A 22,996-nucleotide genomic window follows, 5' to 3' on the forward strand; every position below is an offset into this window, starting at 1 on the left:
ATGTCATAGCCTCCCTGGGTCATTAATCTCCCCAGCCGTCGCAGATGCAGGAGGCAGAGTCAGAGGCTGGGGTGCCTGTTCCATCCTGCGCTCTCAGAGACTGACGCTCACCACCAACGGCTCCTCAGTTCCTCAATTTCAAGCCCAGGAAAGCCACTCGGTGTGATGTCACGTGGAGCTGACCCTCCTCCCTCTGGCGGCCCCTCCCCTGCCCTGCTCCCCCGGCCTCCAGGCCCGTGAACTCTCATCACAGAAGTCTCATTCTTTCGCTGGGGCCTCCTAACTTTGAGATCATGGCCTCTGCCTTTCTCCCCTGACCCTGAGGCTAGAGCTTGCCTCTTGCCATGTCTGTGCAGACTCAAAATACAAAGAGGCCCATGGCCCCGGGGAGTCGGGAGAAAGCAAGTCTGTCTGCAGAGAACAATAGCTGCTCTTCTGATCCCCACCCATCGCCACCAGAGCCTCATTAGACACGGGATGACAAATGAAGAGGAACAGGGGTGACTCTTGGTGCCCGCATGTAATTTAGCCATAGCAAGTGAAGCGTCACAGCCGGGATGTGAACTGGCTATGATGCCACAGCAGGGGGCGGGGGCGGGCAACAGGCGGGTCCCATGCAGGATGGAGACTGGGAAGGACACCCAAGAGCAGACACATGTCCTCAGAGACGCTTTAGTGGATCTGACTCCAGAGGCAAGGGACACAAAAGCAAAAATAAGTGGGACTACCTCATCCTAGAAAGCTTCTGCACAGCCAAGGAAATCATCATCAAAACAAAAAGGCAACCTACTGAGCGGGAGAAGACAACTGCAGATCACATACCTGATGGGGGTTAAAATCCAAAATATATAAAGATCTAACACACATCAACAACCAAAAAAACCAAATGATTAAAAAATGAGCAGAGGAGCTGAACATTTTTCCAAGAAGTCACATGGACGGTCAGCAGGTACATGAAAAGATGCTCAACATCAGTGATTACCAGGGAAAGGCAAAGGAGAACCACACGGAGCCATCACCTCACACACGTCCGAACGGCTGTCACCGAAGAGACCACACAGGACAAACGTTGGCAACCACATGGAGGAAAGGGACGGTGGCACCCTGTTGGTGGGAATGTAAACCGGGGCAGCCATTGTGCAGAACAGTATGGAGAGTCCTCAGAAAGTTAAGAATGGAACTACCATACGACCCAGCTAGCCCACTCATGGGTCTTTGTCTGAAGAACACCAAAACACTAACTCAAAAAGATAATCTGTGCCCCTCCGCTCACTGCCCTATTATTTACAGTAGCTAAGTGGTGTTGGAGAAGACTCTTGAGAGTCCCTTGGACTGCAAGGAGATCCAACCAGTCCATTTTGAAGGAGATCAGCCCTGGGTGTTCTTTGGAAGGACTGATGCTAAAGCTGAAACTCCAGTACTTTGGCCACCTCATGCGAAGAGTTGACTCACTGGAAAGGACTTTGATGCTGGGAGGGATTGGGGGCAGGAGGAGAAGGGGACGACCAAGGATGAGATGGCTGGATGGCATCACTGACTCGATGGACGTGAGTCTGAGTGAACTCCGGGAGTTGGTGATGGACAGGGAGGCCTGGCGTGCTGCGATTCATGGGGTCGCAAAGAGTCGGACACGACTGAGCGACTGAACTGAACTGAAGATATGGAGACAACCTCAGCGTCCACTGATGGGCGACTGGATGAAGAAGGTGCGGCCCATCCACAGTGGAATATTATCCAGCCTTAAAAAGTATGAGACCTCGCCATTCATGACATCACGAAGGTAGTATTCTAAGTGAAATAAGTCACACACAGGCAAACACTGTGACTTCACTCCTACGTGGAATCTAAAAGACTCCCAAACAAATGAACACACACAATAAAAACAAAACCAAACAGATACAGAGATCAGAATAATGGTTACTGGGGGGAAGGGGACTGGGGGTGGGCAGAATGGTGAAGGGGGTCAACCATACTGTGACAGGTGGTCACCAGACTTGTGGTGGTGATCACTCTGCAGTATATACAGATGTTGAATTATAATGCTGTATGCCTGAAACTTACATTAAAAAAAAAAAAAAGAAAGAGGAGGACTACATGTCCAGATGAAGTTCCAGGAAAGATCACACAATGGGCTTCAGCATCACAGATATGTTGGTATTTTTGAGACTCTTGGAAACTATTTAACAATCCTGCAATTAATTATTCAGTTTTCCACATCCCTCGTTGGGATGAGGTATGTGTGAGGCAAGAACACTGTGGAAGGAGTCTGAGGGGCCCCCGAGTCCTTCCAGGAGAACTAAGGGGTAGACAACAGTGCTGTTCTAGCAGCAGAGGTCATAGTCCCTCCCGAAACATCAGCAACCGGCGTCTAGAGCTGGCAAGATGTTTACATCACGGGGGCTTCCCTGGAGGCTCAGGCAGTAAAGAATCCACCTGCAATGTAGGGGCCCTAGGTTCGATCCCTAGGTGGGGAAGAACCCCTGGAGAAGGGCATGGCAACCCACTCCAGTATTCTTGCCTGGAGAATTCCAGGGACAGAGCAGCCTGGCGGGCTACGCTCCAGGGAGTCGCAAAGAGTCAGACATGACTGAGCGACTAACATTTTCACTTACATCATGGATACTAAGAGAGACCAGATTCAAAATAAAGTCCATGGAGTTGCCAGTATAACTGTTTTAAACCCAGTGCTGACAGCTGATTCTATGATGTTCCAATATCGTTGCCATATAGGCTGCACACAGGGAGTGGGCCTCAATGACAGAGAAAGGAGTTTTGATAGGATATCTGTCTTCAAGGCGCTTGGGAGCACCTTGGAGACGGCTGGAAATGGTTAATCCCAAAGTGTTCTCAAGTTTATAAGAACATTTTCACATCTATTCTTCATTTTCTAAAACATCCCATGAAGGTATTATTTATCTGCATTGATAAGGGCCAGCTGGGTATCTGGAAATTCACAATTCTCGAGGCTCTAAATTTGGACTCAACAGTCTTCCCGTCCTTTCTAAAACAGCATTCTCCAACTGCAGGGGGGAAGCTGAGATTACACAAGTGAGCAAGTCAGTGTCATAGGTCTGGGATGTAATTCCTGACTCCACTTAGAGTGAGCTTCTTAGAGTCTCTCCCTCACTTTTCCATTTATTTTTCTGCCAAATACGAGTTCCTTTTGTAGGGATGCACAGCCACCTTTGTGGGACCATTTTGGAAAATCAAGGTTTCACAGGAAGCTAGGGTTTGGGGATAGTATGTTTTGAAGACGCCCTTCCAGATTCAAAAGTGGGGGTCAGTGTTTTAGAATCTTATGCCCTAAAGTGTCTGCAGAAGGTTCGCTCACTGGCTTGTGCTAAGCAGCCCATGGATCCCACGAGCAGATGCCTTGCCTGGTTCTTTGCTGGCCTTTCTGCTTTTATTTTTCTTACGCATCATGTTTGGAGGGGACGAAACAATGAGTGACTGAACTCTAACCAGAGAAAATTCTGCTATTAACTAGGCAGCCTTATCCTTAAATACACATGATTTCACATGAGGCCCTCTATTTATGTTTCATTTCTCTTGAAAGGGTCTGAGAATAATATCCAGGCTAATCACAGCTATAAAATGCAGCTAAGTCCTCCCAAAGGGCATGTGCTATAGTTAGTTGTTTTGACTTTGAAAATGAGATTTGGTAGGAGAATGATATTGTGGCTTAATGACAAAGTGCTAAACAGCTCAGGAGTTAGGGGACCAGGGTTCTACTCCAGGCTCCACCCTGACGCCACCTGGACAAGGTAATGGACCCATTCAACTCTCTGTTTCTCTCTCTGCAAACAACAGGAGTAACTGAATAAGCTAATGCTGACTTAACGCCTAACATGTACAGGCATGCTCTAAGAAGCACACACACCAATTTGTTTAATCCTCAGGTCAGCCCCTTGAGATAGCACTACCAGCATTTCCACTGTACAAAGCGGGAAACTGAGGCACAGAGAGCTGCGTACCTTGCCCTGGCTGGGTGAGGGGATGAACGTTTCAGATTTACGACATATCACACTGTTTGCTGTACAGAGAATGGGCTGGGAGATGCAAGAGGCAGTCTGAGGAGGAGCCCTGGAGGCTACTGCACGCCTGGTATTGGACGATGGGCACCTGGGCTAGGCTATGGAGGTGGACGTGCAAGCTCTCTAGGGGTCGAGTTGACAGGCCATGGAGACACAGCGTCTGTGGACACTGGGGAAGAAGGATGTATGCCGCATAGCTCTTAAGTTCCATAACTTACGCGGCTTGATGGACAGTTATGCCATTCACTGAGAAGGCGGGGAACACTGGAAGGAAACCGGGGCATTTGAGGATGGGGTGAAGGATGGAAGGGGACCATGAATCTGAGTGTAGACCTGTTGAGTCAGAATGACTGCACATCACAGTGGACGTGTCCAGTAGGCAGCTGGGTCTACTGAGCTTGGTGGAGAGGAGAGGGTTAGGCCAGCGACAGAAATTTCTGGCTAGTCTGCAAAAGAGATACTCTCTGAAGCCAGGGGAATGGAGAGAGCATGACGTTAGGAGAGGGAGGGCCTGTGATGAAGCCGTACAGAATTCCAGTAACTTAATGCTAAGATGAAGGCAGACAAACCTGCCAGGGGGTTTGAGGAGGGGCAGTGCACAGAGGCAGAATGCAAACTAGAAACGTGGCACCATGGAAGCGGAGGAAGGAGACGGGCATGGCCAACCAAGTGGCTGGCACGCTGAGAGGTCAGAAGAGGTCTGAGGAGCCTGCCCTCGGGGCGGAGCACCAGGGAGGCGATGAGCAAGCTCACCCAGAGCTCTTTCGGGGGCAGTGGGGATGGAAGCCGGGCTGCAGTGGGTGAGAACAGGGTGAGGAAACGGACCCAAGAGGCACGGGGGACTCTGCCACGAAGCCGGCTTTGAAGGGACCAGAGCGCGGGAGGGGAAGGGGGCTCAGAGGAGGTTTATAGTTTCTAGTGACTAGAGACTGCCTGTATTTAATGGAAAGAATCCAGGTTAAGAGGGAGTGGTGGTGACAGTGAGGAGTTAAATAGATACGGAGGGAGAAGGCTCTCTGGACAGTGCAGGAGTTCTGGGAAGGCAGGAAGGGCTGGGGTTCTAGGGGCAGAAAAGACCTTATCTTTCAGACGGAGGAGGGACAGCTCTTCGCTGTGATAGCAGGAGGTAGGAAGGAGGGTGATGTTCGGAGGTCTGCATGTTTCGTATCAGAATTAAAAAGGGCGTTGCCAATTGACAGCTTTGACTTACTCTTTCAAGTTGGACAATAATAAGGATGACTTGCAATAGTTTAAAATATTACTTTTCCTTGAAGGGTTTGTCTTTGATCAGAGCCAAACTCACAAAGCAAAGGGATAAAGTTCTAGCTTCAGAATTCACCATCGGAATTTTAGGGGAGTCCCCCGGGCAGCCCAGCATCTTTACCAAGTAAAGCAGCCACCTGCTTGGCTCCTCTTAAGCTTGTGCAGAAGTGTTGGTTAGTGGCCGAGCGCAGTTACTGTGCTAATGGAGAGGCCGATTTTACGAAGAATCCTGAGGAGCTAATTTCGAGAATATAAGTAGAGATGCCCTCTGAATGCACTAGAACGCTTACGCTATCCTCACCTTGACAGTAGATTCAAGTAATGTTGTCTAATTTTAGACTAACATTAAATTAAAATTCCTCCTGATATCTAGACACGACCCTTCATATGCTAGATGACACAGAAAAACTCCCACTTGGGGAGTTTAACTTTTATACAAAATGAATTACCCAAAAGTAAAACTTTAATGTCCTTTTCAGGGATCTATTTAATCAGCTCTATTATATAGGTGACCCTGGTTTATACAACATCTCTGAGCAGCGACACTGTTTCCACACCTCAGATGACTTCCTCTTTGCCATGGACCACAGCTTAGAGATCTCCACTTACTGTGAACCGAAAAATCACCAACAGAAAGTGAAAGTAAAAGTGACTCAGTCGTGTCCGACTCTTCGTGACCCCATGGACTATATAGTCCATGGAATTCTCCAGGCCAGAATACTGGAGTGGGTAGCCTTTCCCTTCTCCAGGGGATCTTCCCAACCCAGGGAATGAACCCAGCCCTCTCACATTGCAGGCAGATTCTTTACCAGCTGAGCCACAAGAGAAACCCACTTGAAAAATCACTGATTCCCATTTTAATGCCATTTGCCATCCATTGCCATGTATGAGCCTTCTATTTTTCTTCAAAATGTAAAAATGGATATTATTGTTATTTTTTATCAGTCTGAACAATTCCATCTTTATCACCAACCACAAGAGAAGAGCAAACAAACTAACATTTTCCTGTGAACTAAACACACCCATCCCCAAACAAAGGGCGTTCGGTGCTGGCCTGGAAGGAGGAGGCTGCCAGCAAACAGCGGCGAGATGCTTTAACACGCGCAGAGCAGCATGACAGCGTCCCCAGAGAGGTGACACGGGTGCTGGCGGCTTGGCCGGTCTGACGCCAGCAAGGGTTCGTCCTGCCTCCCAGAGCTAATGGGTTTTCCACAAGCTTTGCAATGGCAAGGTCACAGCTTTCATTAGTCTTTACAACCGCTTATTGTTCTGAGGGCCCTGATTTTCAAGTCTGGATTTCTAAAACTGTGTCTGCATTTCAGGGCAGGGGGCAGGGTGAGGGGGTGGAAGCTGAATTGACTTTGGTTTCCTCGCCGCATCTCAGCCACGGAGGGAGGCAGCTGCCTTTTCAGATGGATGGAAAGAGAAAAGCGCAGAGGTGCTTGTGGAGAAGGACAGAAAGCAGGGCCCTCTTTCCTGAGGCAGGAAGGAAGAGATGGGGTTTCCCGAGATGGGACACAGGACAAGTGGAGACAGGCGGGGTGGGGCCAGGGGCAGGGGAGGAGCTCTGAATCCTGTCCCCTTGGAACCTGTCTCTCGGAACCTTTCTCTAGCACTTGTCAGGGCCACGTGGGCTGGGGCATTTCTGTCTGGGCCCTGATCATCACTCCGTCCCCAGTCCCTAGGTGAGGACCGAGAACATAATAGGTGCTCATTTAGTCATTATTAAACCCAGATCTGCCCACACACGCTCCCTGGATGATGTCCTCAACACTCATGACGTCAGTTAGCATCCACATGCCAATGACTCCAGATTCGACATCCCTAGCCATGTTTCTGAGCTCCAGATCACCTTTTCAATCGCCATTTTAGATTCCTACTGGCTGTCAAAAGTAACGGATCCCCAAAGAATTAATTTATCTTCCTCTTCTGGGCAGGTAGTTTTGCCAGCTGGATAAATTATTTTGTCCACCAATAAAATCCCCTCTCCTGCCACAGTGAGCAACCCAGGAAACTAGGAACTATCCCCTCCTCTGCACTTCACTCTTGGTGGCCACTCAAGCACCAAGTCCAAATCATCTCTCATCCCATCCCACCACTGGCCCCTCCAGAAAGCATGCTGCCAGCCTATCGAGAATGGTCTTTCTGAGGGGTAAATCTGATCACCCCACTCCCTGTGTGAAAGCTATGCATGCCTTCCTGGAGTCTGAAGGAAGGACTCAGAACATGCAACGTCCCATAAAATTCTTTATGATCTTGCCACTTGCGGAGAATCTCCCCCATCCTGTCCTTTAGACATAACCACCTCCCCTTGGATTTGCAGATTTGCATGCCTTTCCTTATACTTGAACATTCTTTCTCTTCCTCTTTGTCTGGCTAACTGGCAGTAATCCCCAAGATTGCAGCTTAAACTTCAAATGTCACTTCCTCTGTTCACCAGTCTTTTGCTTAAGGTGCTTCCACAGCGTGTGACAATAGTCTTGCGTCTCCTGCTATATCCTGGTCCTTGTGATTCTTCCATTTATGCCCATCTTGTCCCCTGCAGCCCAGGGAAGGCGGGACCACACGCCCCACTCACCAGCTGGGCTGCGTCATGAGAGCATAACCTCGAAGGGGCACAGAAGCCCCCACTCAGAAGGGTCCTGTGCTAGACAAGACAGACATAAGAATACAGACTTCTTCATCCACTCATTCATTCACAAAATACCGAGGGTCAGGACTCCCCCAATGCTCTGCTTTGGTGGGCCTCAATATACAACATACACAACACCTGGTTACTCTTCAAAGCGAGGTGACGGATGCGAAGCTGGAGGTCAGCCCAGGACGCCTCGGCTCGTGCCTGCTCTGATGAGACACCTGAGTGACTCCAGGACCCAAAAGGGTCTGTGCAGCTCACGCTCTTTTCCTGTTCCCCACAAAAGCCTCCCGGCATCTGGGGGCCATCAGCACCTCCCAGGAAGGGGAGGCTGAAGGGCCTGGCTGACACAGAAGCTGAGAGGCAGGTGCCAAGCACCCCTGACCTCCTCTCTCTTCCTTCTCCAGGACCACAACTATTTTCTTACAGCTGCTCTCAGGGCCCCTTCTGAGCTCCTATTTCTGGAAAAAAATCACAACTCGAGTTCAGATGAGATTTCATGCTGTTTACAAACCTGGAGATGGAAACACAAAAACTCCCCAGGGAATCTCAAACGCTCAAGTGGAGGGGATTTCGGTCACCTGATTCTGCCAAGTCTTCTGTAATTCCCCCTTTGTTCAAAGTCTCATTTCCATACTGTTTCCTGGTCTGTGATGCTACAATTTTAATGTATAGCTTCATTTTAAACCAATAGCTCTGTTGAATGAAAGACTCGTAAAGAATGTAGGCATTCTTATTAAATTATAAGTGCTTTCCTAAGGCTTGATAATATTTCACAAAATACTACGACTTCCACATCTACCTATCTTTTCCAATCTATCTCATATATGTATATGTATTTATATAAAAAAGTATATATATACCCTGTCTTTTTTCTCCCAGCAGCATGGTAGATTTCAGGAACGTTGAACCACTTTGGATTTGCCTTTTTGCACTTTTGGAAAATCTATTTGCTAATTCAGAAAGAATCAGAAAAGACGGAGTTCTAATCATACGTATGCGTGTTCAGTCACTCAGCTGTGTTCAGCTCTGTGCAACCCCATGGACTGTAGCCCACCAGGCTCCTCTCTCTGTCCATGGGATTTCCCGGGCAACAATACTGGCATAGGTTGCCATGTCCTCCTCCAGGCGATCTTCCCGACCCAGGGATCGAACCCAGGTCTCCTGTTTCCTGCACTGGCAGGCGGGTTCTTTACCACTGCACCACTTGGGAAGCCCAAGTTCTAATCAAGGAAAGGGTTTATTTTTCTAGGAATGGATCTACCAAATGGGAAAGGCAAAGAGGAAAGAGAATGCAAAAATGGAATGTGATATGGTTGCTTCAACAGGCTTGACCTTCACCATACAGGAAATGAATATCATCGCCGTTACTCATTTCTTGGCCTGATCTACGCAGCGGATTGGGAGATAGATCACTTGTAAGAAGAGACTATATCCCATCCAGTATGTTCCCAAAAACAGACCATGAGTGCATAGCACATATCGACCACAGCATCCTCAGCTCCCAGCCTGGGGGACAGCAGGCCTGTCTTCTCTCTCACTGTTGTGTGTGTGTGTGTGTGTTACACACACACATACACATCCTGTTTTTTTATTTCCTTGCATTCTGTCCACATCAGATATTCAGCATACACACACATCACCCACACGTGCAGCTTTACTCGCTTCACGTGCACTTGGGCGTGTGAGAGCGGAGGGAAATCACAAGCTCACAGCAGCACCAGCCAACAGGCAGGGAGCTTCTCAACACCAGCAGGCACGGGGGAAGCCTGGGCAGAATCCGCCAGCAGCGTTGCCCACGATGGCAGGTCTGTCACCGGAAGTGCCAGCAAAACCAGCTCCTGGGGCACAAGAGCGGCTCCCACGTCCATCTGGAGGGAACCGGCTGACGTAGACCCGGCCCCTCAGGGAGGCCTGATCTCCTCCTCCCAGCAGAGCCTGACCGTGGCCAGCAGCCTGACCAGCATGTCTTTAAAGAGCGCTAGCTGTACTTTCTGAGCTTGTCTGGAAGCAGAATCCTATACACGGCAGACAGGAACACTCGGTCACTCAGAGCCCTGAAAGCCATCCTTCCCAGCCAGACCAGCCTCCCCGGAGAAGCAGGTGGAAGGTTCTCAACCAGAGCCGCAGTACCCTCTCCAGAAGATGGACATTCCTGACACTGTGTGTCTGTGTGTGCGTGTAGAATACAGGTGTCTTTCCTTCGCGCAGTAAGTGTTGTGTTTACACACACCCCACACATCCACAGTTCTGAAATCTGCTGGGACCGCGGCCACAATATCCCTTCATACCTGCGTGAAGCTCGGTTCAGGTACCACCCTGTCACCTGTCCTGAGGCTAGCGATGGGTGAGGCCGGCCCGGCACCCCAGGAGTCTGTGCTACTAGTCGACTTTCATTGGTGTTCCTCTCACTAGCCCCCAGCTCCTCCTGTGGGGCTTGGAGTTTAGCTACAACAGCGAAAACAAGAAGACACTCACCACCCCTGTTGCTACTGATGTCCAAACTAGGCTGGCCTGGCAGGGCGTGTGGCCTTCCTTTCTTGAGGACAACGCCCATCTTCTGCTATAAAATGATTCCCTCTGAACCCTGTCTGTGGGGCCAGGCCCTTCCACACTGGCCACCAGCAGAGCGACACTGCTTTTGATGCTACCTGGGTGTCCTGCAAGTAGCTTTTCTACTTGCTCCAGTTGCTGCTGCTGCTGCTAAGCTGCTTCAGTCGTGTCCGACTCTGTGCGACCCCACAGATGGCAGCCCACCAGGCTCCCCCATCCCTGGGATTCTTCAGGCAAGAACACTGGAGTGGGTTGCCATTTCCTTCTCCAATGCATGAAAGTGAAAAGGGAAAGTGAAGTTGTTCAGTAAGTGTCCGACTCTTCATGACCCCATGGACTGCAGCCTACCAGGCTCCTCCGTCCATGGGATTTTCCAGGCAAGAGCACTGGAGTGGCATCCCTGGTATAATTTCTAGCGTAATATGATGCTTCAGGGGCTTCCCTTGTGGCTCAGCTGGTAAAGAATCCACCTGCAATGCGGGAGACCTGGGTTGGGAAGATCCCCTGGAGAAGGGAAAGGCTGCCCCATTCCAGTATTCTGGCCTAGAGAATTCCATGGACTGTATAGTCCATGGGGTTGCAAAGAGTCGAACACAACTGAGCGACTTTCACGGTGCTTCAGACTTGGACAAGGTTGTATGAATTTACAGCTTCTTCATGGGAAACACCTGAGCATTCTGAGTGATGCTGTTGACTGTGGGGTGAGAATCAGATTTCACGGGTTGTGGCCCCAAATGGCCATGTGTGGTTGAACACTGTCAGGAGGGAGCGCAACACGACAGGAATGAGATGGAGTGATGCTCTGAGGATGCGGCAGGCTCCACCGCACTCAGCTCCCACAAACCTCAAGGAAGCACCTCCCAGGTCACTCAAGAGGGCGTGCCCAGGGCTTCCCTCGGATGGGACATTGCCTGGGCCGTGCAGGGTGGAATATGCAGATGGCAGGCTCATTGGTTCAACCAAATTTGGGGAGGGCAGCTCTGCAGGGTCTCATTTTAATGAACCTGTCTCAGCATCTTTTAAGAGGGAGCCTAATAAGTTATAACATGAAGATAAGCATCCCCCATGGCTCAGTGGTAAAGAATCCGCCTGCCAATGCAGGAGACATGGGTCTGCTCCCTAGCCCAGGAAGATCCCCTGGAGAAGGAAACGGTAACTCCCTCTAGTATTCTCGCCTGGGAAATCCCATGAACAGAGCAGCCTGGTGGGCTACAGTCCACGGGGTCGGAAAGAGTCAGACTCAACTTAAGACACCAAACAACAACAACACAAGGGCTCACAACTGTCCAGAGGAGGGCTGCATTTACTGCGGGCAAAATTCTCAACATCCTGATTACCTGTCAGCACCGTGCTTATCTGTCTGCCTACTTTTTTCCCAAAGGCACTAACAAGGCTGCCCGTTTTGAAGAACTATTGTTTTAATGGTTCAGTGGGCATAGAACATAAAATTTTCATGATCACACTTCCTAAAATAGAAGCGCATTCACTTGTATTTCAAAGGAATTGCCTTCAGAATCAGAGGGAAAAGCGATTTTCCAGGGTTTGGGTCTTTGGATGGTGATTTTTCCTGTTTATATTCTGTTCAAATTATTATTTAGTTATTAGCATATATGCAATTTTCAAGGCTATTATAAAAAATCTTTGCATTCTAAACCAAGAAGAGGGAAATGGATATAATGCAGATAAATAAAATGAATTACTCTTATTAGCATTTTGCATGAGAGTTTTTTTTTTTTGTTGTTCAGTAAACAAAGATGGTTCAGGGACCCATGAAAAACTGGTATACTGCAAACATCTCAGTTATAATCCAGTTCTGCTATTTAAATATTCAGGATTACGTGCCAGCACTAATAGGAGAGCTGCAGAAAAGTCACTGACAGCCAAACCGGTGGCTAGATTTGGTGGATGAGGCAGAAAGAGGGCTACACACCATGGAGATTATTCTGGAGACCAGAAATGTCAACTTCACCAAAGAACGAAGAAGTCTTCTTAAGTATAAATGACTAGAGCTTCATTTATCATCTGAATGACAGAATCGCTAGAATATAGCAACCCCAAACTAAGGCATCAGCTAGAGAGTCTTCTCAAGTGCCTGCTCAATCTTCAAAGTTACTAATGAGACTTTCCCAGCTGTGAGTAACTATGAAGACAGGACCTCTCTCACACATGGGCACTTTATTTAAATGTTCCTGTAGCAATATGGGACAGACCAGGAAACGATGCCCGTGAAAGAAACTACCTGGAGAGAATTCAAGGATGCCTTACTCATGGGCTTTTTGATTTCTGAAGATGTTTCTTAAAGATTTACTCCAAAACTTTTGAATCATTTCTCTTTCAGACAGGAATTGAGAAAATCAGCTAAGGCCTATGACTTGTTATATTTTCCAACAAATAACTGGCTTGTTTCTTCCAGTTTGAAGTGAATTTATTTCTCCTCTTCCTGATGGTATTAATTTTAGCACTGGCTGGGGTCAAAGGTCTTGGATTCAGATCCCAGTATAACCAGGTTAACTATGTGAACTTGGCTAGCAGCTTAATTTCTTCTGATCTCAGTTTAACTGTAAACTGAAGGATGTTAGAGGTGTGATATGTGAATGTCTGCTGCAGCTCTAAAGTGCTCTAATTCTATATTTCTTCACATCCAGAAAATGCAGTTGTGAAAGGAGTGAAGAAACTCACAAACAGCCTGCTTGTGATACAGGTACAAAGCCCACTGTGGAAAAAAAATGAGCCTTGATCTGCTTATTGGACTAGGGGAAGTGATGGGTGTATTGACGACGCTGTCTTCCCCGGCTATGGAGCTGCTGGAGGCATGGATTCTAGAAGCACGTGATGACTATCTGGATAGAAGCTACCTGACCCACGTTAGGCTTTACTCCAGTGAAACATACACTTTTAATGGCTTAAACCACTGGAATTCAGGCTTGTCTGTTAGGGCAGCGAGCATTACTTATTCTGAACAATAAGTCTGGCAGAATACGGCATTCAGCTTCACAATGAGAGACAAGGGACTAGCATTCGTTATCTGCCACAGTGTGGAGAATTACTCATCTAGTGCTCCTAGATGACGGCGAGTGCAAAGTCAGTCTTACAGGGAGAGAAACGAAGGCTCGCCAGAAGCCTGACTAGTTAAAAGACGGATGGAGCTGTCCCTCTCAGGCCTGGCTTCACAGTCTTTGATTGCTCTCTATTGTACCACTGCTTCCCAGACTGCAGTGTGCACCAGAATCAAGCTTGTTAAAAAGCTGATTTCTGGGCCCCACTCTCTGATTCAGAGTCTGGAACCTGAAAACCTGCATTTTACCAGGTGATGCTGATGAGCCAGGGACCACGTTGTGGGAACCACGCACACTGCTTCTCACACTGCATCAAGTACCAGTGTCTTGACAGCCAAACCTCGATGTTAAGTGTTTCAGGGCTTCCTACTCATTTCAGGGAAGCCCCAGGAATCCTGGAGAGGGTAGCCGTTTCCTTCTCCAGGGGATCTTCCTGCCCAGGGATTGAACCTGGATCTCCTGAGTTGGTAGGCAGATTCTTTACCATCTGGGCCATCAAGGAAGCCCACTTATTATGGACAGAGCTACTGAAATGCAAGACAAAGCCCAGTTCAATCCAAGATGGAAGAATATCTCCTATTCCTTCTTCTTTCCATGGCTTATCTCTCCCGTGAGCACATTTGCTCCCATGAGCCTAGCCACTAGTTCAGGACTCCACTCTCCCACACAATCCCCACCCAACCACAGGCACCCACCGCTACACAAAAACGAAACCAAAATAAATGTCAGCGTGTTGGCTTAAAATAGAAGGTTCTGGATTTGGAAGGTGTGTTTCTCTTTGCTGCTCTCTATCTCTAAGGGTCACAGCTCAGCTTCCTCACCTACAATGACGAGTCCCAACTGCAGCCACCTTGGCAGGGTTGGCGAGGAGGTGGTCAGATGAAGTGAGGCTGGAAGAGCATTTTCTCAACAGCAAAGGTTCCAAAGTCTTAGACAATGTTATGTCAGGACCAGCACCCCGAGGGTAGTCTCTAAACATACAGATCTCTTTCTCAGCCAAATATTCTGAGAAACAGGGTCTTTCTTTCTGACACTGGCTAAGATGAACAACAAACAGGAATCATCATTGCAGATGACCCCAGCAGGAGGAAAACCCGTGGAGAACTAAAAGCCCTTCCTTTATCTAACTCTTCCGGGTGAAGAGAAACCTCTTAAAATGTGGCCATCAGCAGCCTATTTGAAATATTAACATGGCTGCGATCCAAAGTCTACAAGCAATAAATGCTGGAGAGGGTGTGGAGAAAAGGGAACCCTCTTACACTGTTGGTGGGAATGTAAACTAGTATAGCCACTATGGAGAACAGTGTGGAGATTCCTTAAAAAACCGGAAATAGAACTGCCTTATGACCCAGCAATCCCACTGCTGGGCATACACACCAAGGAAATCAGAATTGAAAGAGACACATGTGCCTCAATGTTCATTGCAGCACTGTTTATAATAGCCAGGACATGGAAGCAACCTAGATGTCCATCAGCAGATGAATTGATAAGAAAGCTGTGGTACATATACACAATGGAGTATTACTCAGCCATTAAAAAGAAAACATTTGAATCAGTTCTAATGAGGTGGATGAAACTGGAGCCGATTATACAGAGTGAAGTAAGCCAGAAAGAAAAACACCAATACAGTATACTAACACGTATATATGGAATTTAGAAAGATGGTAATGATAACCCTGTTTGCGAGACAGCAAAAGAGACACAGATGTATAGAACAGTCTTTTGGGCTCTGTAGGAGAGGGAGAGGGTGGGATGATTTGGGAGAATGGCATTGAAACATGTATAATATCATATAAGAAATGAATTGCCAGTCTAGGTTCGATGCAGGATACAGGATGCTTGGGGCTGGTGCACTGGGGTGACCCAGAGAGATGGTATGAGGAGGGAGGTGGGAGGGGGGTTCAGGATTGGGAACACGTGTACACCCGTGGCAGATTCATGCTGATATATGGCAAAACCAATACAGTATTGTAAAGTAAAATAAAGTAAAATAAATAAATAAATAAAAGAAATATCAACAAAATGCAAATGACACCACTCTAATGGCAGAAAGCAAAGAGGAACTAAAGAGCTTCTTGATAAAGGTGAAAGAGGAAAGTGAATAAAGCTGGTTTAAAACTCAGCATTCAAAAAACTAAGATCATGGCACCTGGTCTTATCACTTTATGGCAAATAGATGGAGAAAATGTGGAAACAGTACCAGATTTCATTTTCTTGGGCTTCAAAATCAATGTGGATGGTGACTGCAGCAATGAAATTATAAGACTCTTGCTCCTTGGAAGAATAGCTATGACAAACCTAGACAGTGTATTAAAAAGCAGAGACATCACTTTGCTGACAAAGGTCCATACTATAGACAAAGCTATGGTTTTTCCAGTAGTCATGTATGGATGTGAGAGTTGGACTGTAAAGAAGGTTGAATGTCAAAGAATTGATGCTTTTGAACTATGGTGCTGAAGAAGACTCTGGAGAGTCCCTTGGACTGAAAGGAGATCAAACCAGTCAATCCTAAAGGAAATCAACACTGAATATTCATTGGAAGGACTGACGCTGAAGCTCCAATCCTTTGGCCACCTGATGCAAAGAACTGACTCAATGGAAAAGAACCTGATGCTGGGAAAAATTGAGGGCAAGAGGAGAAGGGGATGACAGAAGATGGGATGGTTGGATGGCATCACTGACTCAATGGACACCACTTTGAACAAACTCAGGGAAGTAATGAAGGACAGAGAAGCCTGGCGTGCTGCAGTTCCTGGCGTCACAGAGTCGGACATGACTGAGCGACTGAACAGCAACAAAGCCGCCTACTCAGGGCTCGCCCATTCTCTGCTTGGTCTGCAGCTGAAGACAGCTGTACTCTTCCTGCCCCTCTATGCCCTGAATTTGAAAAGCCACTAGAATAATCAGCCATTTAAAAAATGTATTAAAAAAAAAAAACAACCAGGGACTTCCCTGGTGAACCAGTGGTTAAGACTCTGAGCTTCCAATGCAGGGGTGCAGGTTCAAGCCCTGGTCGGGGAACTAAGATCCCACGTGCTGCATGGTGTGGCCAACACCCACCACCTCCCCCCACAAAAAAACAACAACGAAACAAACAGAGAAACCTAAGACTCCCCATCCTCCAATGATTGCCACTTTTTTAAAAAAACCCTTTGCAAGTTTTAAACACGCATTCGGATTCTATTTCTGCTGGACAAAAAGCAGCTCCTTGGTCCTGCACACTTGTATCACTGGAAACTGCACAGGTGAGCAGGGCAGCCGCGAGTCCGAAGTGCAGAGCACCGGAAGGGCCCGCAGACGTGGCTTTATTCCTTGACATCCAGTGCGGAGCTTGCAAACTGACTCTTCCCCTACACACACACACACACACGCACGCACGCACGCACGCACACTGTCGGGGCTCATCGCTGGCGACAGGATGGCAAGAACTCAGTCTTCACTGCATTTCTTAACAGCTGGAGGCTGAGACAAGAGGGCAAGGCTGCAGAAGTCTCTGCAAGGCTCTGAGACACGTTCATCAGCTGTGGGTCCCTGTGAGACGGGCTGGGACCTGCGACCCTGTAACCGAGCGCTTGCGCTTACACCTGGACAAACATCTCCTCCAGCAACAGCATACAAAGAAACTATCAGGGGCTCAAAGTAACTGCACGCGTGCTCAGTTGGGGAAACTATGAACAAGATGCAAAAGGGCCACAAATCAACATCCATCTCAGAGGTGCTGGGAGCCCAAGCAGGGTCCTGGGCATGATCCCTGCACACAGCACCACCAAGAGGGTAAGTAAACCACCTAAACCACTCCTCTCGTCCAACCTACCCATCTGCCCTACCCTCATCCCATTTAAGGAACCAGCTCGGCCCCCACCTTGGCACCTGTTTCTTGTTTTCGCTCCCGTGGGTGCAGCATGAGTCCCAGTAAAGCCTTGCCTGAACCTCTCAGCTGGCCTCTTAATCAGCTTCTATTGATTACAGAATTCAAGGACCCAAGTTGGCAGTATCTATGATAGGCGTGGCTTCCCTTGTGGCTCAGCTGGTAAAGAATGTGCCCGCAATGCAGGAGACCTGGGTTTGATCCCTGGGTTGGGAAGATCCCCTGGCAAAGGAAACGGCTACCCACTCCAGTATTCTGGCCTGGAGAATTCCATGGACTGTATAGTCTATGGGGTTGCAAAGAGTCAGACAAGACAGAGTGACTTTCACTTTTCATGATGGGTGTGGCTCACGCCTCAATGCCACAACCTTTACCCACATGGTCCTGAAGTTTTATTCCACCTCCTCCTAACACACCTCACTTAAATCTTTCTCAGGACAATGTCTGAACCATTCGTTGAAATGAACATAAAACCAGCGTGTAGCTTCCCTTAACTTTCCATCGTCAGGTCGTGTTGTAGCCTTGACTCAACTCAGCACCTTTCAGAAGATGTCAGCCTTTCTGAAGGGCTTTTAGAGAAGATTTTCTATTTGCACAGTGAGTTAATGGGAGGTGTCGAATGATCTGAAAGCAGCTGAGCTGCTCGAAGATTCCACGAGTTTGTTATGCAAATGCTTCAGGATTCAATAACTCCATTCCCGTCATATTTTGCTCAGATTTAGCTTATTCCAATCACTCAGTTGCAGCTTGGTGGCTGGTATCTAATTTCAGTTTTGTTTACAGGAGGGCTCAGAATCCACAGAAAAAGCCCACCAACCTGAGCCATTCCCACCCATGCGCTGCGGATGTGAAGGCGAGCGGATATCCATGCCCTCTTCCCGCTCCCCTGTGGTCCCCTGGCTACTCTGTCCCTCATCACAGCCCAAGTAGTGAAGACGAGGATGCGAATGCTGCTGCAAGGCTGCAAAGCCAGACACATGAGGAAGCTCCTCCAAAACTTCACGCAAGTCTATTTTCCTCCCCTCTTTCTACCAAGTGAGTCACAGGGGTGTGTGTTTAGGGCACCCTCAAGTCAGCCAAAGTTGAACTGAATTCCTAGCGTCTTTGATTGTTATTCCTAATTTTAGAAAGCGCTTTTTTTTTTTTTTTCAGCAGAAATTACCTGGCCTGGGAAGGTACCAGCTTACACTCGGCATCAGCCCTTAGGTCTGGGGGAGATGCCATTTGCCACCTTGGAACTAGACTCCTAATGCTGATTTTCCCAAACCGCAAACCGTATGCAAGCTCCAGTCAGAAGACAGGATTTAATACTGCTTTTATTGCCTGTGCTACGAGCATGAAAAATGGATTTCAAGTTTCTCCCTTGAACATTATATGACGATTTAAAGCCGCACATAATCCTCTGTATATATTATTTTATATTCTGCCTGTAGTGTGAACTACTTAGGAGCATAAAATACAGATTTAGAATACTCTCTCTTTCTAGCATATTAAATTCTATATAAGAGAAAATAACACATTAGGTTTCATGGGAACGACCAGGGCATCATTCCCCACCTCCCCTATCTCATTCCCCACACCCCTGTCAGTGTAAAGACAACAGATTTTAAAAGAGAGCAAGGACTTCGCTGGTGGTCCAGTGGCTAAGACTCTGAGCTCCCAATGCAGCGGGCCTGGGTTCAATCCCTTCTCTGGGAACCAGATCCCACATGATTCACACAACTAAAGATTCTGCAACAAAGATCAAAGATTCTGCATGCTGCAACCAAGACCTGGGGCAGCCAAATAAATAAAAAAAAGGAAATAGTGAAAAAGAGAGAGAGAGAGAGAGAGAGAGAGAGAGAGAGAGAGAGAGAGAGAGGGAGAGATGACAATGATAAGTATCAAGGAGGAGGCAAGAGGGAGAGTTCTGGTAATTTTCAGAGGGGGGCGCCTACATCTGATGCCCCGTGATGCATGGTGCTGGATCTCAGGCCGCAGGTACAGAGTCAAACTATCAACAATGACCAGTGCTTTACCCTTACATCCTTCTGATTCTGAGACTCATACACATTAAAAAAAGCAGCTACAGCTATTTCAACCAATTTCTTAATTCATCTTAATGTATTCTTCCGCAGTCAATGACAAATACTCTGAAAACCAACTGACTATAAAGTCCTGAAAGAGAGCTGGGTCAAAAGTTTTTTTTAGGGATACAGTATATTTCTTTAATGATTAATCCCCATATCCCCATTCAAATTAATTGGAATCCTAGAAGATGCTAATTCCCAGTTGCTACAGATTTGGAACAATGAACTAGTTCATAATTGGGAAAGGAGTACGTCAAGGCTGTATATTGACACCCTGCTTATTTAACTTCTATGCAGAGTACATCATGTGAAATGCTGGGCTGGAAGAAACACAAGCTGGAATCAAGATTGCTGGGAGAAATATCAATAACCTCAGGTATGCAGATGACACCGCCCTAATGGCAGAAAGGAAGAGGAACTAAAGAGCCTCTTAATGAAAGTGAAAGAGGAGAGTGAAAAAAAACTGGTTTAAAACTCAACATTCAAAAAACTAAGATCATGACATCCAGTTCTATCACTTCAAGGCAAATAGATGGGTAAAAAATGGAAACAGAGACAGACTATTTTGTTGGGCTCAAAAATCACTGTGGACAATGACTGCAGCCATGAAATTAAAAGACACTTGCTCCTTGGAAGAAAAGCTATGACAAACCTCGACAGCATATTAAAAAGCAGTGAAAGTGAAAGTCACTCAGTTGTGTCTGACTCTTTGCAACCTCATGGTCTATACAGTCCATGGAACTTTCCAGGCTAGAATACCAGAGTGGGTAGTCTTTCCCTTCTCTGGGGGATCTTCCTAACCAAGGGATCGAACCCAGGTCTCCCACGTTGTAGGCAGATTCTTTACCCAGCTGAGCCACAAGGGAAGCCCAAGAATACTGGAGTGGGTAGCCTATCCCTTCTCCAGCGGATCCTTCCAACAAATCGGGGTCTCCTGTGTTGCAGGCGGATTCTTTACCAACTGAGCTACAGGGAAGCCCATTAAAAAGCAGAGACATCACTTTACTGACAAAAGTCCGTCTAGTCAAAGCTATGGCTTTTTCCAGTAGTTATGTACGGATGTCAGATTTGGACCATAAAGAAGGCTGAGCACCAAAGAATTTATGCTTTCCAACTGTGGTGCTGCAGAAGACTCTTGACAGTCCCTTGGACTGCAAGGAGATCAAACCAGTCAATCCTAAAAAAAGTGAGTGAAAGTCGCTCAGTTGTGTCCAGCTCTTTGCGACCCCATGGACTATACAGTCCATGAAATTCTCCAGGCCAGAATACTAGAGTAGATAGTCTTTCCCTTCTCCAGGGGATCTTCCCAACCAAGGGATAACACCCAGCTCTCCCACATTGCAGGCGGATTCTTTACCAGCTGAGCCACAAGAGAAACCCAAGAATACTGGAGTGGGTAGCCTTTCCTGTCTCCAGGGGATCTTCCCAACCTAGGAATCGAACCATGGTCTCCTGCATTGCATGTGGATTCTTTACCACTCAGCTACGAGGGAAGCCCATCCTAAAAGAAATCAGACCTACATCTTCATTGAAAGAACTGATGCTGAAGCTGAACCACCAGTAGATTGGCCACCTGATTTGAAGAGCTAACTCACTGGAAAAGACTCTGATGCTGGGAAAGATTAAAGGCAGGAGAAGGGAACAACAGAGGATGAGATGGTTGGATGGCATCACTGATTCAATGGACATGAGTCTGCACAAACTCTAGGACATAGCGAAGGACAGGGAAGCCTGGCATGCTGCAGCCCATCGGGTCGCCAAGAGATGGACATGACTGAGTGACTGAACAACAGACAGACACACAGACATGTCCACATTTATCACCCACTGAAGAATTCAATCTCATGTCATCAAAGCGTACAGTGCATGTCCACGGCATTTATGATATCCTGTAGACAGGAAAAACTATGATTTCCAGGTCAGAAATTCAATCCAGGGGCACAGGCTGAGACATGATCCCGGGGCTAAATTTAGTCCATAATTATATTCTGCTTGGTCTGTACAATGTTAAAAAACTTGAAATTTTCATTAAAAAGAATTCAGATGTTCTTTCATAATATCATATAAACGGTTCTTCATTTCTCCACAACAACCGGGGGCTGAAGCTGAAGAGAGGTGACCCCTTTTGATAAAGAGTGGACTTTTCATCTCACCCCAGTTTCCAGCACACCATGATGATAATAGAACTGCCTGCTTTCCTTATGTTCAATACCCACCTGGCTCCGGGCATGCATTTGAGTTTCTGGCTCCTTTTCTAGGTAGACATACCTTATGCTTCCCCAACTGGTATGGTTTGAATTGCATTTCCCCAAAATACAAATGCTGAGGTTCTGGGACTTCTCTAGTAGTCTAGTGGTTAAGATTCCACCCTGTAGTGCAGGGGACTTGGGTTCAATCCCTGGTCGGGGAACTAAGATCCCACGTGCTGTGTAGAAATTAAGTCCACAGGATACAACTGCCGAGCCCAAGCACTCCGGAGCCCATGTGCCACAACTAAAGAGTCCACGTCTGCAACTGCTGAACTACTGAGCCTACACACAGCTAGAGACCGCAAGCTGCAACTGGAGAGGCTGTGTGCTGCAAGGAAAGCTCCAGCACGAGGCAATGAAGATCCTGCGTGCTGCAGCGGAGACCCAGCGCAGCCAGATAAACACACTGAAAACACAGCGTGAGGTCTAAGTCCTAATCTCCAACACCTCAGAGTGTGAGCCTATTTGGAGACAGGGTCTTTTTAGAGATAATCAAGTTAAAACAAGTTGACGAGGGTTGGGTCTGAATCTAAGATGACTGGTTTCCTTCTAAAAAGGCGAAATGTGGACAGACACACACAGCAAGGGAGAAAGCTGATGGAAGATGAAGGCAGAGATTAGGATGATCCATCTACAAGCTGAGGAAGGCTAAAGACTGTCTGTAGCCACCAGAAGCCAGGGAGGGGCCTGGAATGGATTCTCCCTTGCAGCCCTTAGAAGGAACCAACCCTCCTGACACTCTGATTTCAGACATGCAGGCTCCAGATGGTGAGACCATACCTTTTTTATGGGTAAGTCACTCAGCTAGTGGTACTTTGTTATGGTGGCCCTAGAAAGTGAATACTCTCAGTGGCTGAAATAAAGGCAGTATCTCCTTTGATCATGGGGAAGAAGCATAGGTGAGTGGCCTGAATCACCAGCTACTCTGGTCTAGGAAAAGCACATCACAGGGAGAAACATCCCTTCCAAACCCAAGCAAGGTTTCCAAGGCTTCCCTAAAGGGATATTCCCTAACGGTGATATTGTAAGGGTGAAGAGATGTTTTAGAGGAACAAGTGTTAGAGAGGCAGATTGCCCAAATCTTCATTTATTCTTGAGGTTAATTTCGTGCCTACGTATACTGCAAGGCACCTCCCATTTTATTCTCTTTCCTAGGCTGTTTCTCCCCTTATATGATCCAAAGCTTTGCAGAGGTGCTGGAGGGGACTGAGGAAGGGATCTCAGTTGGAGAGCAATGGGCAGCTGGGTCTGAAAAGCTGACTGTTTCCC

General features: G+C 47.4%; 1 protein-coding gene across 19 annotated transcripts in view; it reads right to left on the reverse strand.

Annotated features, from left to right (window-relative positions):
- The window catches only part of PHACTR1 (phosphatase and actin regulator 1), a 548,621-nt gene that overhangs the window by 13,549 nt on the left and 512,076 nt on the right, over positions 1-22,996 (reverse strand). The gene's annotated exons all lie outside the window — the stretch shown is intronic.

Source organism: Ovis canadensis, chromosome 20, assembly GCF_042477335.2.
Source record: "Ovis canadensis isolate MfBH-ARS-UI-01 breed Bighorn chromosome 20, ARS-UI_OviCan_v2, whole genome shotgun sequence".
In the NCBI taxonomy this organism is placed as follows: Eukaryota; Metazoa; Chordata; class Mammalia; order Artiodactyla; family Bovidae; genus Ovis; species Ovis canadensis.